Consider the following 14,706-nt stretch of genomic DNA (forward strand, 5'->3'; position numbering starts at 1 on the left):
CTTTTGCCTAAGAAATTCTATGGGAAACTTTGGTATTGACCAAAAGAAGACACAAATTTATCAAACTTTGTTTTAATGGTTCTCAAAATGGTCTGACAGATTTTGGTCAAGATGTTTCTATTTTAAAAGTACTGATTTTAAAATCTCACAACTTAAAACTACCTCAAAAATGGTCTGGAAAACATTCCTTTTTTTCTGAAGGTTTTACACAGCATTTATGTCATTAATATTTCACTATGAAACTTAAATGGCAAGTGAGACAAACAGCTCTGAGACATTCTTCCACAAACAATCAAGACTGAGTGCGATGTTCTAGATAATACTCATTTAGCCAATCTGGGTTTTCTGAGCAGAGCTGCTGACGTTTCCAGCCCCAGCAGCATATGATGTCCACTGCCGTGAGGACACCTGTAACAACTGTCTGCGTCATATCACGAACAGCAAAATGACCCAGAGGATGAGAGACATTTTCAACACACAAAATTTTGTTAGAAACCATTTCAATGATAGCAGCACCCCTAGATTTCAAGAATTTGGGCCAACTTCCATCTTCTTACCAGAGCAGCTATTACTCTTCTTCCACTGCTTGGCAAACTTACAAGCAATGTGAGCCGTGCAACACTCCAGGTCATGTGGATAACCAGCACTAATCTGGCCTGAATGGTTCAGGATAATCACCTGAACAATGAAGCCAGCTGCTCTCATTAGTAAGTCATTTTTGCTATCATTGTCACAATAAACATCTTTGACAGACATGTTCGTGACATTGAAGCCCATGCTGTTCCCAGGCAGAAGTTCACAAACTTCCAAAATTCATTTCAACAGAGTTTATATCAGTTGTAATGCTGACTGGAGCAAAGATGGTTGCTATGCCTGGTTTATTTATTTTTTAGTAAGTATGCTTTATGCTGGGGCTCAGACTCATGATGCTGAGATCAAGAGTGGGATGTTCCACCAACGGAGCCAGCCAGGTGCTCCATTATGCCTGGCTTAGAGCACTAGTTTCTGCTCAGCTCACAGCAGCTATACTAATACCACCAGTTTTATAAACGATCTGGAGGGAGAGATAAAGGACTTGTTATTGTATGAGTTGGTGACAGGATATAATCCAGAGCTTCAAGCGGTGTAGTTCCACTGGCACTTCCATCCTTCTAGTGAATTTCCATCCCTTGAACCAAAGTATTTTAGCACTTAACTCCAGCATGTTTCACCATTCAAACCAGAAGTTGGCATAAACGCTACTGTGTTAAGTTTATAGAAGCTTTTCTTAATGTAGAGACTGACTTCCTCATATCTCTTCTAACTATAGAGTGGCTCAGTAGAATCCACTGTGTTAACACCAACAATTAGTTGGTTCAAACCCAACATGTAAGCCATAAGGCATGCTGATAGGTCCACATGATCTTGGAGATACCAGCTCCAATTTTACAAATACCAGCAGCAACAATCAGAACAATACTGTCAGCCTGAGATGTACCCATGATCATATTTTTGATAAAATCTCTGTGTCCTGGAGCATTAGTGATGGCCATATTTTTACTGGTCTCAAATTTCCACAAGGAGATACCCATGGTGATACCATATTCACACTCAGCTTTAAGTTTTTCCAAGATCCAGGCATATCTAAAGGAGACTTTCCCATTTTAGCAGACTCATTCTCAAAAACGTTGATGGTTATTCTGTTGATTCCAACCACGTTTGTAGACCAGATGGCCGGTAGTAATAGACTTGCTTGAATTTGCATGTCCAATGATAGCAGTATGATGTGAATCTTTTCCTTTTCCATTTTGGCTTAAATTTAGTGATGTTTTTCATAAGACCTGTGTTTTGGTGGCAATCTCATAACAAAAAGAAACACTTTGGTTTTAACTAAGTAAATGCTACAATATTTTAGTAGCCTACTCTGCTTTATGCATGTCAGGATACTTATTTTTCATGAGACAATATTGCTTTGTTCTCTAAATATATGGATTTTGTCAACTGCTTGTAGGAAAGTATGGTACAGTAGTAGTCTTATTATATTCTGTTTCTTATAGTCTATCTACATAAATTATACAAATGGAAAGAACAAAAGTAAAGGAAGTTTTATAGTCTTTATGTATTTTACCATCATTGTGTTTTTGTCTTTTTGCTTAAAAAAAAAAAAAAAAAGAAGTGGTATCTGAAAGCCATCATTGTCAGCCATTTTAGGTAATATAGACAGAGGCAGTCCCCCTCAACTGTTGTATTAAGGGGGATTTCTCCCATCCAAGTACTAACCAGACCCAACCCTGCTTAGCTTCTGAGATCAGACAAGATTGGGTGCGTTTTGGGTGGTATGGCTGTAGACTTAAGGGGGATTTCTAAGCGTCAGAGGGGATGAGATTTCCAGTTCTTCTCAGAACTTTAAAGCAGATCAGACAAAGGGAACTCATCAGCTGGTGAGTTTTAAATCAATGTTGATGATAACTACTCATTTCCTAATGTTACCGTGACTAGGATATAAAGCAGATGTGTTTACAAAAAACTTTCTGACTAATGTTGGTTCTGAAATTGTCACTCACTGCGTTATCAAAGGAAGTTTTTCTTATTAATGTGAGGTCCCACGAAAATATTCCCTAAAACACACATACTCTACAAGAGTGTTTATTTTAATAACAATGAAAGACATCCATTAAAGTTTATATTTATTAAATCTCATTTATATAAATATTATATTTTTAGCAGACAATCTAAGTGAAGTAGTGAAAAAACCAAGTACCTAAAAATGCTTCAGAACTGCTGTGAAACATGTTACATAGTCAATGATCATAATAACCAGTGATACAATAACCAATAATATATAACCAATAATCACTACATAATCAATAATATAATTATATAATCAATGGTTATAATAATTATAATATGTATATAATAATGTAGTGTGAAGTTTCTTAAACTGTTGATTAAAAAGCCCTATAGGTCCATACAGAGTTATTGCAAGAAGTCTAGATGTGGACTAATGTATACATCGTAATTTATAAGTTATATAAAAATATCAACCTACGTTTTTATTTTTATTTTGTTACAATTGTGATTGATATACTATACATTTATACTCAATTATTATCACTATGTATTTTCTTATTCAACAGTTACAATGCTTATCCCTATTATGAAATGATCTGTGATATTTTTATGTCTTCAAAAAGGTTCTTGTAATTGAAAAGCTTAGAAAATTATTGATATCTTAAAAATGCTATTTTACCTCTCTGAGCCTAATTTTTGTTTCACTTTGGGTGGAATTTTACCATCTACCATATGGAAATATAGTAGATGTTGAGGGCATTTAGTAAATATTAATTTCTTTACCTGTCTTTACCTACATGTACCAAAAACATAGTTTTGCTCTGTGAAATAAATTGTCACATTACACTCAAAGTTATCAAATCTCAATTTTTTCACAATTCTGATTTTTTAAACAAATTACTAGAGAGAGAACTGATAGAAAAATTCAAACTACTAGCAGAAATTACCATTGAAGAGGAGCAAAACAAGGACAGAACTACAGCGCAGTAATATAATCAACAGTTACAACACGAAGCCTAAACACTAAAAGATGATGATAATTATGTGATGTGATAGAGGCGCTAACTATTGCAACAATGGCAAACATATTAAATATATATGTACACCTTAAATGTACATAATGTTATATGTCAAATATATTTCGATTTTAAAAAGTCAATTTATGTTTATTTCTACTAAAAAACAGTCAACCAGAAAGTAAGAGTTTAAGAGTCTAAGCTTTATGCACATTCCTTTCTTTAATCTTTATAACAAACTTTCCTGTCGTAAGAATTTAGTAGTATTATTCCCATTTTATAGATGAGGAACCTGGCATACAAGGATATTAAGAAATCTTCCAAGACTGCAGCGCAAGTTAGTGATGAGGCTGGCTTTAACTACACTTCCTTTCATTAATAAAGTCTTGCCCAAATTTGCTATGAGGCATGGTCTCTTAATGATTTTGACGTATTCTGGGCAATAATATGATCTGGGATTTGAGGTAAGAAGAAGTAAAAAACTCACTGCCTCCCTTACCCTAAGAACACATGCCTGTCTTTTCTTTCCTGGTTCATTAAGCATTTCCTCTCCCTCTCTTTCATGGTGAGCAGCTTCCTATAAATTTCTCCCAGTCCTGTTATACTGTGAATGTTCCCATTTCTAGAGACATCAAATTTAAGGGAGCTTTGACAGCTCTGGGTTTTCTGATACACTCAAAGAGCTTTAGTCTATCTTTCCTGTGAAATGTTTTTTAAGTTAGCAGAGAGAAACTCTCTAGATATGTAGAGAGAAATAAGACTCCTTAGGCACATTTCCCAGCATCATTCTCTGAAGTAAAAATTGATCTATGATAGAGCACTGTAATTAAGTGGCAATTATATTGCCAATTCCTCTGAGGAATGGCAGTGGCATAGCCTGCCTGATCTGTGGAAAACAAGTTAACAGAGTTAAGACTAACATAGGCTGGGCTAGTTCTCTTTCCTTCATGGACTACCAGCGGCGCTGGTTTGTCATGGTTGAATAGGTATATTCAAGGATGAAAGGGTACTTGGTCCATGTTCCTCTTAATGAACTATCCTTAATAGCATAGTCCTCTCTTGAGAGCATTACTCCTGTTGGAACCAAATTCTGCTACCTTGGTGAACACTGATTAATCACACTCACTCGGTAACCACGTGCGTACAACAGCTTACTGAATAAACTGATGACTGAGGATAAGCATCTATTTACACAGGCAGAGAATTTCAGGAATAGCTGGACTTTGAAACCATAACTACTAATGCAGAGATGCCCTTAGGAGAATGTAACATCCAGAGAGTAGCCTTTGTTGACTAATAACTACTCATTCCTCAATTTCACTTTTCATTGGTGTTGCTTCACACTCAAAAATCTGTCAATATTGTGGCTGTAGTAAAATTTGTGTGTTAGTGTTTGGGAAATGATAGAGATATACGATATTAGCCACTTCTACAGTAGTGATTACTGGCGTATTAATGGTTTATTTCCACTTTTTCCATTGTGATGGAAATGGATTGTGATGGATTTTCCTCTTTCTCTCCCTTCTTTAAAAAATTTTTTCTCTGACTACATTTGTCTAAAATTCTTCCCCATTTTTCCCCTTAAAATAGGAAGGAAAGAGAGATTAATTCACAGATTTTATCTGTGACAATGTCCTTTCTTTCCTTTCTGTAAATCAGTAGAGGAGGAGTGCAATTCAAACTCTTCTTTCCAAATGAACATCATACTTTGAGCATATGATCCATTTATTCAGGGCCCTGGGGCCCTATTTTAAACTTCCATGTACAAAGGGAAGGAGGAGACATGAGATGAGGCTAGAGGATATAAAATGTAATGATAAGATACAAAGGTCAACAGGTGAATGGAGCAGACAACTGTATGCATCAGATGTGATAATGGGATGTGACTGATTCAGTGAGAGGCCCAGAGTCTGGCTCTGGGGCTTTGAAGTAGTGGGCCATGTCTTTGACCTCCCAACTTCAGCCTCTTTAAGTAGTGTGCAATAAGCCAAGTTCCTGGCTGACCTGACCTGGGATGAAACCTTGTCACTGAAGACTCCCACTCTTCAGCTAGAGTGAATGCTCCCACAGCACAGAGTACAGATTCTTCTCTCACCAGCTGACATGCTCACACCTGCAGACATCACAGACATAACCAGGCTAGCTTTTTCTTACTATTTTTCTTAAAACATGACCCAGCCATTGCACTACTGGGTGTTTACCCCAAAGATACAGACGTAGTGAAGAGAAGGGCCATATGCACCCCAATGTTCATAGCAGCATTATCCACAATAGCTCAATTGTGGAAGGAGCCGAGATGCCCTTCAACAGATGACTGGATTAAGAAGTTGTGGTCCATATATACAATGGAATATTACTCAGCTATCAGAAAGAACAAGTTCTCAACATTTGCTGCAACATGGATGGCACTGGAGGAGATAATGCTAAGTGAAATAAGTCAAGCAGAGAAAGACAACTATCATATGATTTCTCTCATCTATGGAACATAAGAAATAGGATGATCGGTAGGGGAAGAAAGGGATAAAGAAAGGGGGGGGTAATCAGAAGGGGGAATGAAACATGAGAGACTATGGACTATGAGAAACAAACTGAGGGCCTCAGAGGGGAGGGGGGTGGGGGAATGGGATAGACCGGCGATGGGTAGTAAGGAGGGCACATATTGGGGCGCCTGGGTGGCACAGTGGTTAAGCGTCTGCCTTCGGCTCAGGGCGTGATCCCGGCGTTATGGGATCGAGCCCCACATCAGGCTCCTCTGCTATGAGCCTGCTTCTTCCTCTCCCACTCCCCCTGCTCGTGTTCCCTCTCTCGCTGGCTGTCTCTATCTCTGTCAAATAAATAAATAAAATCTTTAAAAAAAAAAAAAAAAAAAAAAAGGAGGGCACATATTGCATGGTGCACTGGGTGTTATACGCAACTAATGAATCATCGAACTTTATATCGGAAACCGGGGATGTACTGTATGGTGACTAACATAACATAATAAAAAATCATTTAAAAAAAAAAAACAAAAAACACAAACACTGTAGATCTTATTGGACAAAGAGAACATGCAATTCATATATAATTTCCACAACTCTCTGTTTTTTGTTGAACAAAAAGTAAATAAAAGTGGGAATAGTTCTTTGTTTTCCTTATGGGATTATTCAGTTGGAAAATATACAAAGCAATCCAGTCATGCAGAAAATGATATAATCTATTAATATGAGTCTGAGTACTTGGAAAAGAAAAATATGCCATGATAACAAAACCTGTCTGCCACTTATCTAGTCCTGTGCATAGTATATGAGACCAGGTTATCTGTAAATATTCTCTAGGTGTCAATACTTTTGAGCCCATTGCATTTGTGCTCATGAGTTGACAATTTTGTAATTCTAGAAGGTTGCCTATTGCATGTGATAAATCAAGAGTAACTGTATATTCATATTTCTTAGAAACAGAAAGTTTCATTTTAGATTCAGCCGTTAAGTGTATAGATAGTACAGAGTTATTTGGAAAATGTAAAGAAATATTTAAGTGGCATACATGATACTATAGAAGAAAAATCGTGCCATGTTAATTTGCATCTTGGAAGGTCAATAGGTGATTAGGGTTACATCTCAACTCCATTTAGAACACATAATTATAATGTCCGTAATGATCAAAAAATTACTGTAATAGTGATACTGGAGAATGAAATTCTCTTTTTAAACTCGAAATCAAGAACATGGAAGCATATCTCAATTTTTCTTGAAGTGTGATCTGAATAGAATCGCTTGGAGACTCTTGTTAAAAATGCAGACTCCTGAAACATGCTCCAAAATAAGCAGATGTAAAAACTAACTTGTAAAGGAAGAGATGACAATATCTAACACTAGCTTCCTTAGGTAGGTCTCATATTTCCATTAATTCATCCATGTAGCAAATGTTTATTGAGCACTTACTAGATTGGAGGTATTTTCAAGCTTGGAATTAAAGATGAATCAAATGATTCCTACTCCAGAGAACCTCAGAGTTTCTTGATAATGACAAAATTCAAATTATTGCTGTTAGCGATACAATGGAGATAACCACCAGGCAAAGTTGGACCCAGAGTGGTAGAGGATAAGGAAGAGATGTCCGGTTGGTGGAGAACAGTGTATGGTCTCCACTAAAAAAGCTAAGTTTGAGATGATCGAAGGTAGAGATGAGTTTGGAGACCATCACAATGAATCAGAAGAGAGATGCAGATTGAAAAGAGGATACATACTTTTTCCTTCCTTCTTTTGGAAATAGACTCCACCATTCCTTTGCCAAACTGCTCCCTGCCTCCCCACCACCACCATCACACACACCCATGGGATTTTGTTCGAACTGTCAATCATAGTACTATAAAATCCTGGCAAAATGAAAGGTCCAAGGTTTGGGTGCATGACTGACCATACTGATTGTCTATCCCTTCCATTATTACTTTCAGTGGATGAGAAACTGGTCATGTCAGAGAATGTGAAAGGAACCAAATAATAATCAAAAGATGAAACCACAGCAATTTCACAGGAGCAGAAGGATCAACAAAAGTAAAACCTAACTGTGATTTTAGGAATATTTTAAATAATATAAGCATCCATTGAAACCATGACCAAATTCAGACAATTCTGTTATTGCTCTTTTCCTCTTTCTCTCCCTTCTTTCTTTCCTTGACATCAGGTAGGTCCAGTAATGGTGGCTGTGCAAGGATGGAGTATCAGCATTGGGGGGTAGGGAGCTTCATCAGCTGGGAAATTGCCTACAGAAAGAGACTGAGCAAATAAGCAAATATGTTGAGGATGATGGGGCTTGGTTTCTCACTGTCGAGGAAAGGAATACAAACATGGACAGGGGAAGATTCAAATGAATCATAAACTCTGTAGTGCAGAATGGAATAAGAGATTTAATAGAAAATGTAAATAAAAGGCACAAGCCAACATTGAGGCCCCAGTATCAATGAACTTACCTCACATCCAGACCCTGATTTCTACATATGATTCTCCACTAAAAGAACCAAGCTTTCTTGGAGAAGTAGCTTATCCAGATCAGGGTCAAGGAAAGTAGCAAATCAGCTTGGACCATCTTATTGTGCCAAATACAAAGGAAGTCTTGAAAGAATGAAGAAAAGAGATTAGACGACATGTCTAACTGGAAGGGGCTCCTCCTGTCCATGTCTGGGAAAATTAAAGCATCAAAATAATCATATTGATGGGTTATAAACCATTGAACTAATAAAAATAAGTAGAGATTAGAGAAACTGTTCTTTACAATAGAATATCAAATAATAAATATAGGAAAAGTATTGCAATTTGAAAACCACCACTTCTACCCATTGTAGCAATAATAAATTCCAAACATGCCGCATCTAGTGGTGAATGTGAGCTGAAGAATGGGATATTTGCATGAAACCAAAGTATCACCACACACACAAAAAAAATGCTTAGTAGTTCCAAAGTAATGCTCCAGAGGAGAGTCCTGGCAGATGTGATATTTACCAACTAATCAAATTAGCACCATCGGTAATGGGCCACATTAGCATCATGTGCCACCTGATAGAATACCATGAAACCACCGCCTCCCTTCTGCAGTATTCTTGCCAAAAATGCATAATGCGCTTCACTTCCGGGGGAAACATTAGACAAATCTACATTGAGAAAAACTCTACAAAACGAATGCTCAGCAACTTCAGAATTGTCAAGGTCGTGAAGGTCAAGGAGTGACTAAGACACTGCCCCAGATCAAAGGAACCTAGAGCAACATGACGACTGGGTACAGTAAGAGGTCCTGGAATTGTGCCTTTGTAATAAAAGGCATGACTGGGACAATTGGCAAAACTTGAAAGGACCTCTGGATAAAGGGTATATTGATACTTCTTTGTAGCAATCTTTTTCCTTTTCATGTCTAATGTTATTTCAAACTTTCTAAAAGATCACTTTAAATTTTTTTTTAAAAATTAAAGCATTTCTTCCCCAAATTACTCTTATCTCTAGTAAGCTCCTGGTGTGCCTGAAGAGGTAGCGGGGCAGTGTAGTAACATGATCCTTGCTGTACTCCAAATAATCACAGACGTTCAAAATGGGATATCTAATCAGACATACTGAGTATGGGGAATTATTCTCCCCAAGAATTTACTATGTTCTCATTGAATTTTCATACCAACTCCAAATTTTCATTTTCCTGATAAGAAAACTGAAATTCAGATAGGTTGAATAAGTTGTCCTATTTCATAGATTTAGTAGATGATGGAACAGGGGATTGGAACCCAGGCATCCTGCTGCCGTGACCTACCTTACTAGCCACTTCGGTATCCTGTTTCTCATAGGTCAAGGTGAGGTCCAGCTTTTGGAAGGCAAGACTGGTATCAGGGATGGATGCCGTTGTGGAAGATTGATTGTTCCTATTGGATAGGACCCCTACTAGTTGGAAGGAGGTAGGAAAGACACCAGTTCTTCTCTTGGTCCCCCTCCCTTGGTCAACAGAAGTAGGTCAGGGCACAAAGGCACAAGTCAAACAGGTCGGAGGGAGAGGACTCTCCTTTCCCGGAGAGGTTAGAACACCGGGCAGGACAGCCGGGCAGAGTACAGAGTTTGGAAGTCAACATCGAAGAGTCCGAATCAATTGCGCGTCCCAGTAGACAGGGACTGGAGGGGGGGGTCTCTCCTGCATGTCCTCCCTCTTTCAGGACTGGTCCAGGAATGGGGACACCTGAGGCCAATCTAGAACATTCAGCCGTAAGGAGCTATGCAAGGCAAGACTGGGAGAGTGGAGCCTGACTTACAAAATGGCTTATAGTGTCTTATTACAATATTCACTTCCCAACTGAGAGCAGGGGGGGACCCCCAATTTCCTCAAGTATACAGCGCTTTTTCCTTTTGGTCCTTCTCTGACCCTCCAGCTCCCAGGACCCTCTGCGGGTGCAGCAGTGACAGCAGAGAGCATTTTAATGGCTTAGGGTTATGAAGCAGTCAGCAACTCCCTTTTAACTACCTCATTTCCCCTTTCCCCCAGAAAGACCAGTTTGCACAGACCAGCAGCATTTCTCCGGATAGTCATACATATTCATCTTGTGTTACAGGTCTGTTCGTTGAAATAAACTGACTAATCCAAACTGACACTGGCATCGGCCCCTCTGGTAGCCACTTCCCACACACTATTTTCCATAACACCTAACATGTTTCCCCTCCTTCTGGCTTACAGATTCAAAGTCAAAACAAAATGTCAAACTTCTGGTCTCCCGAAGGGCAAACTCACTGGGGCCCAGCAGCAACATCGTGCTTTTGCTCATTAAGTGTTCCCCCAGGGCTGGTGAAGTAAAAGAAATGCGCTGGGCAAGGCTATAAATCTAAATAAAAGGACTTATTGTTAAGGCTGATTTTTGCAGATACCTGCAACTGAGATAAAATCCAGACAGACTAGTTTTGCTGAGAATAGCAATGATGTCTATAAAGGCCTGTTTGGATTTGAGGTGTAATGGCCAACAGTGTAAAAACAGTCCTTAGACCTTACAACCACAAATGAATAACGTCTGGAATATTTTGCAAGAGAAAAGAAAACTAAGAGTATTGAAGAAAGCAGTGGTAAGTACATGAACAGCTCAAAATCTCTTTCTATATTAGCCTTCGGGTGTGAGGTAGGGCTCAAACCATGCTCTTTGCCCTGCACCGCGTTACAGGACAGAGCGAGCGACGGCTTTAAGATATTCCACCTGTTCACCTGTGTTCCCCGACTGCTCTTTCATTCAGAGAAAAACTTAACAAATCCTCCGCCCCTTCTCTCTTGGAAAAGCAGAACAGCCAAACACAATGCCCTTAGGGAAACGTGCTATCACAAAGCTTCTGGTGGTGGGGGGTAATCTTGCCTTGGTTCCATTACATGACTTTTCTCAGCGTTGAGAAGCATAGCCCGAGGGGAGCATGCATTTCCTTTAATTAAAAAATAGCTGTGAACTGAAGGAGTCATTTAACCTTGTGGAACTAAGTAGAGAGACTAGAATGTGTTTATCTCCAGCAGAAAAACAAGTTGCAAATGAACACAGAACATTTCAGGGCCCTGGTAAACACCGGTATTATTTCATGAACTAAGACATGCAGGTCAGAGTTCACAACTAATAGTTATGCTTTCAGGGGCCGCCTTCTCACAACCCCCATAAAATTCACTTGAGTCGTTTGCAGTCTGATTGCCTCCGCAAAGAATTTCCAAATCTCCCCTCAATGATTCTTTTCTGCAAAGCTGTCACTTGAAACTCTGAAAAGTCAGAGATTTGTGATTTCCGAGTCTGCCACTCGCTGTGAGACCGTAAACAAACCGCAAAACCTTCTGAATCTTGGTATTTTGTTTTGTTTTGTTTTGTTTTTTGTAAATGGTACGTGAGGATTCAGTGAAGTAATGAGTTAAGGTAACTTTGTCCTTGCCTGTGGAAGGACAGAGGTAGACCCCTTCTCTCGCGCTCTCTAGACAAGGTTGTGTCTCGCACGGGGCTGCTACTCTGGGTGACAAGCCACCTGCTGATGGCCGTGCTAGGGGCAGAATTGCAGGGGTAATGCCTAGAAGGAAGCAACCCCTTGCTTGGACCAGGGTCTCTCCTATCGTTTGCAAGATCCTGTAGATCATGGTGGAGTTTCCGCGGCCCGAACCTGTGATGGGAAGGGGCTGCCACGGTAGTGAACAAAGGCAATAGAGGATCTCAAAAGGCTTGTTAGGGATCCCTGCGCTAAGCAGCTTCCGAACTTTCAGATTCTACACCCAAGTACAGTTTCGTATAAAAGGGAGGATGCATGTAGGGGTGCCAATTTCTGTCCTTAAAAAAACACGATAAAAAACACAAATCATAAGAAAAAAAAAAACACACCATACCATCTTTATTGACATTTCATAATACAAAACCATTTTAACACCAGAAACTTTTAAAAGACATATATTTGGAGTAGAAGAACTTTCTTTCAAGTAGATACATTTCATTCTATGATAATGTATTGTGCTGCCCATAGTTGATTTATTCCGGAAGCCCTGTGAAACTAAATGGGTCTGTGGGTGGGCATTTAGAAACCAGTGTTCTAAGGAACCTAAGCCTTGCAATCAAAAGCTAGTTGACTGATGGAAATCCCTATCAGTAGCTTGTAGGCTTGGTTTTAAATAAATTTTTTAAAATCTTTCTTCTGTTATTATCTAATATTGGTGCACGGCATTTATGGCCGATAGTGGTATACATGTCCTCTAAAACTCTAGAAATGCTGCCACATTGTGGCTCTGTCCAGAGATACAAGTAAATAATATTGACTAAAACCAGATGTGTCTAAAGGCATGTGACTTTCAGGGCACCCTGGGTGGCTTAGTCAGTTAAGTGTCTGCCTTCAGCTCAGGTCATGATCTCGGGGTCCTGGGGTGGAGCCCTGCATTGGGCTCCATACTTAGCACGGTTTCTGCTTCTCCCCCTCCCTCTGCCCTTCTCCTATTCATGCTCTCTCTTTCTCTCTCTCTCTCTCTCAAAAAAATAAATAATATATTTAAAAGAAAAAAAAGTGACTTTCTTAGAGATAATCTATTGTGTAAGATGCAGTCAATTCTCATGAGGCTAGCTTAAGCCTCATACAAAATCCTAAAGATCCCAGTATACATAGTTGGGCAGCTGTCTTATTAAGCCCAAGTGAAAAATGTCACAATCTGATTAATGTTCTTGATCCCATTCTGTTTGCTACAGGCTTCTTTTTATAAGTTTGCTGTATAAATGATATATATTGCAAGCCATGGTTCAAAGTATTACTACCTTCCTATGACTATAAATGGCAAACAGAATGAGATAAAGAATTGAGAAATAATAATTTTACAAAACCTCTATGAAAACTCCTATAAAAAATTTCACTTAAAAGGTAGATGCCGGTAGAGAGAAAGATGAATCTTAAATATTATAATATAGAAGGCCAATAGCATGGGAGCTAATGTAAACTCTCTAAAAAGTAAAATGGCGATTCATAGACATCACCAGAAGAAAATGTGTTGGGGTGATAACATCTCATATGCACCACAGCTTTTTAAGTGTCCTTTCTTATCATAAAAATTAGATATAACATTGTAAGGCTATATAAAAGTGAAAAATGGAGCTGATGAAATTTAGGTATTGAGATAATATTCAAATAAGTGCTTAATGAAAATAACTTCTCAAATTCTGTTATTTATTCAATATGCTGCTGTTCTCCTTTTTCCTTCCAAGTCATTTATCATTCGGCAAATACTCAATAATACACAGCTATTCACTAGTGAACACTCTGAAATTACATGCTTATGCTAATTACCATTAAAAGGCAAATCCTAAATGCCTAATGTAGAACAAGTCCATTTATTACCTACCAATTATAACCAGTTTTACATGAATGGATGCAATTGAATGTCATGGAACAATATAAGATACCGTTTCTTTTTTCTCCATTCTAACCTATGCCCGTGGTTTATGTGCATTGCAGCCTATCCACTTGAAGGATTTATCATTGTACAAAACTAGGTAGGGATGATTGAATAGAATTTAAATCTCAATTAACCACGAATTGGAAAGAAAATGTAGAATGTCAAATCTGGAATTTTTTCCCCCACAATAAAATCTACTTTTTCCTAATAGGTTTAAAAAGCAATTTAACAAACCATCCTATCTCATAAAATTAATGAGGCATTTTCATGAGACAGTTTGACATGTTGGGGGAGCTGAGAATCCCATGGGAAAGGCATGTTGACTCACTGACATGGCACTCTTGTGCAAAGCAGTGTGGAATTAAGTTTGAATTTTTATGAAGAAAAGCACTGCTAATGGAAAATGAATCCCACTGAGCCAACACCATTCCCCTGCACGCTGCCCTCATTAGATGAAAGAACTGAAGTTCAGTGGAGAGCTCGAGACCCGAATGCTGGAACAATAGCACGAGCTACAATAAAACAATGTGGTAGAGTCTCTCGTTTTGGTGGCGTTGGTGCCAATGGCGATGCCGACTTCTGTTTCTGAACTTCCTCGAGCCCATCCTCAAGCTCACTTGTTACGCTGGCCTTCAGTTCCTCCTCCCAATTCCCCATTTAGACACTGCCCTACCATCATCTTAAAATCCATATTCCTAAGGTTGAATTTATTATCTTCCATCCAAATCAGCTAATTCTCCCACATGTGCTTTCTGTAGGA

At 38.7% G+C, this 14,706-nt stretch overlaps 1 pseudogene; it reads right to left on the minus strand.

Moving 5' to 3' along the window:
- Positions 1–327: 327 nt before the first annotated feature.
- Positions 328–1,634, minus strand: LOC125283652 (elongation factor 1-alpha 1-like; annotated as a pseudogene).
- Between the last annotated feature and the right edge of the window lie 13,072 nt (positions 1,635–14,706).

This window comes from Ursus arctos, unplaced genomic scaffold, assembly GCF_023065955.2.
Source record: "Ursus arctos isolate Adak ecotype North America unplaced genomic scaffold, UrsArc2.0 scaffold_13, whole genome shotgun sequence".
Taxonomy (NCBI): domain Eukaryota; kingdom Metazoa; phylum Chordata; class Mammalia; order Carnivora; family Ursidae; genus Ursus; species Ursus arctos.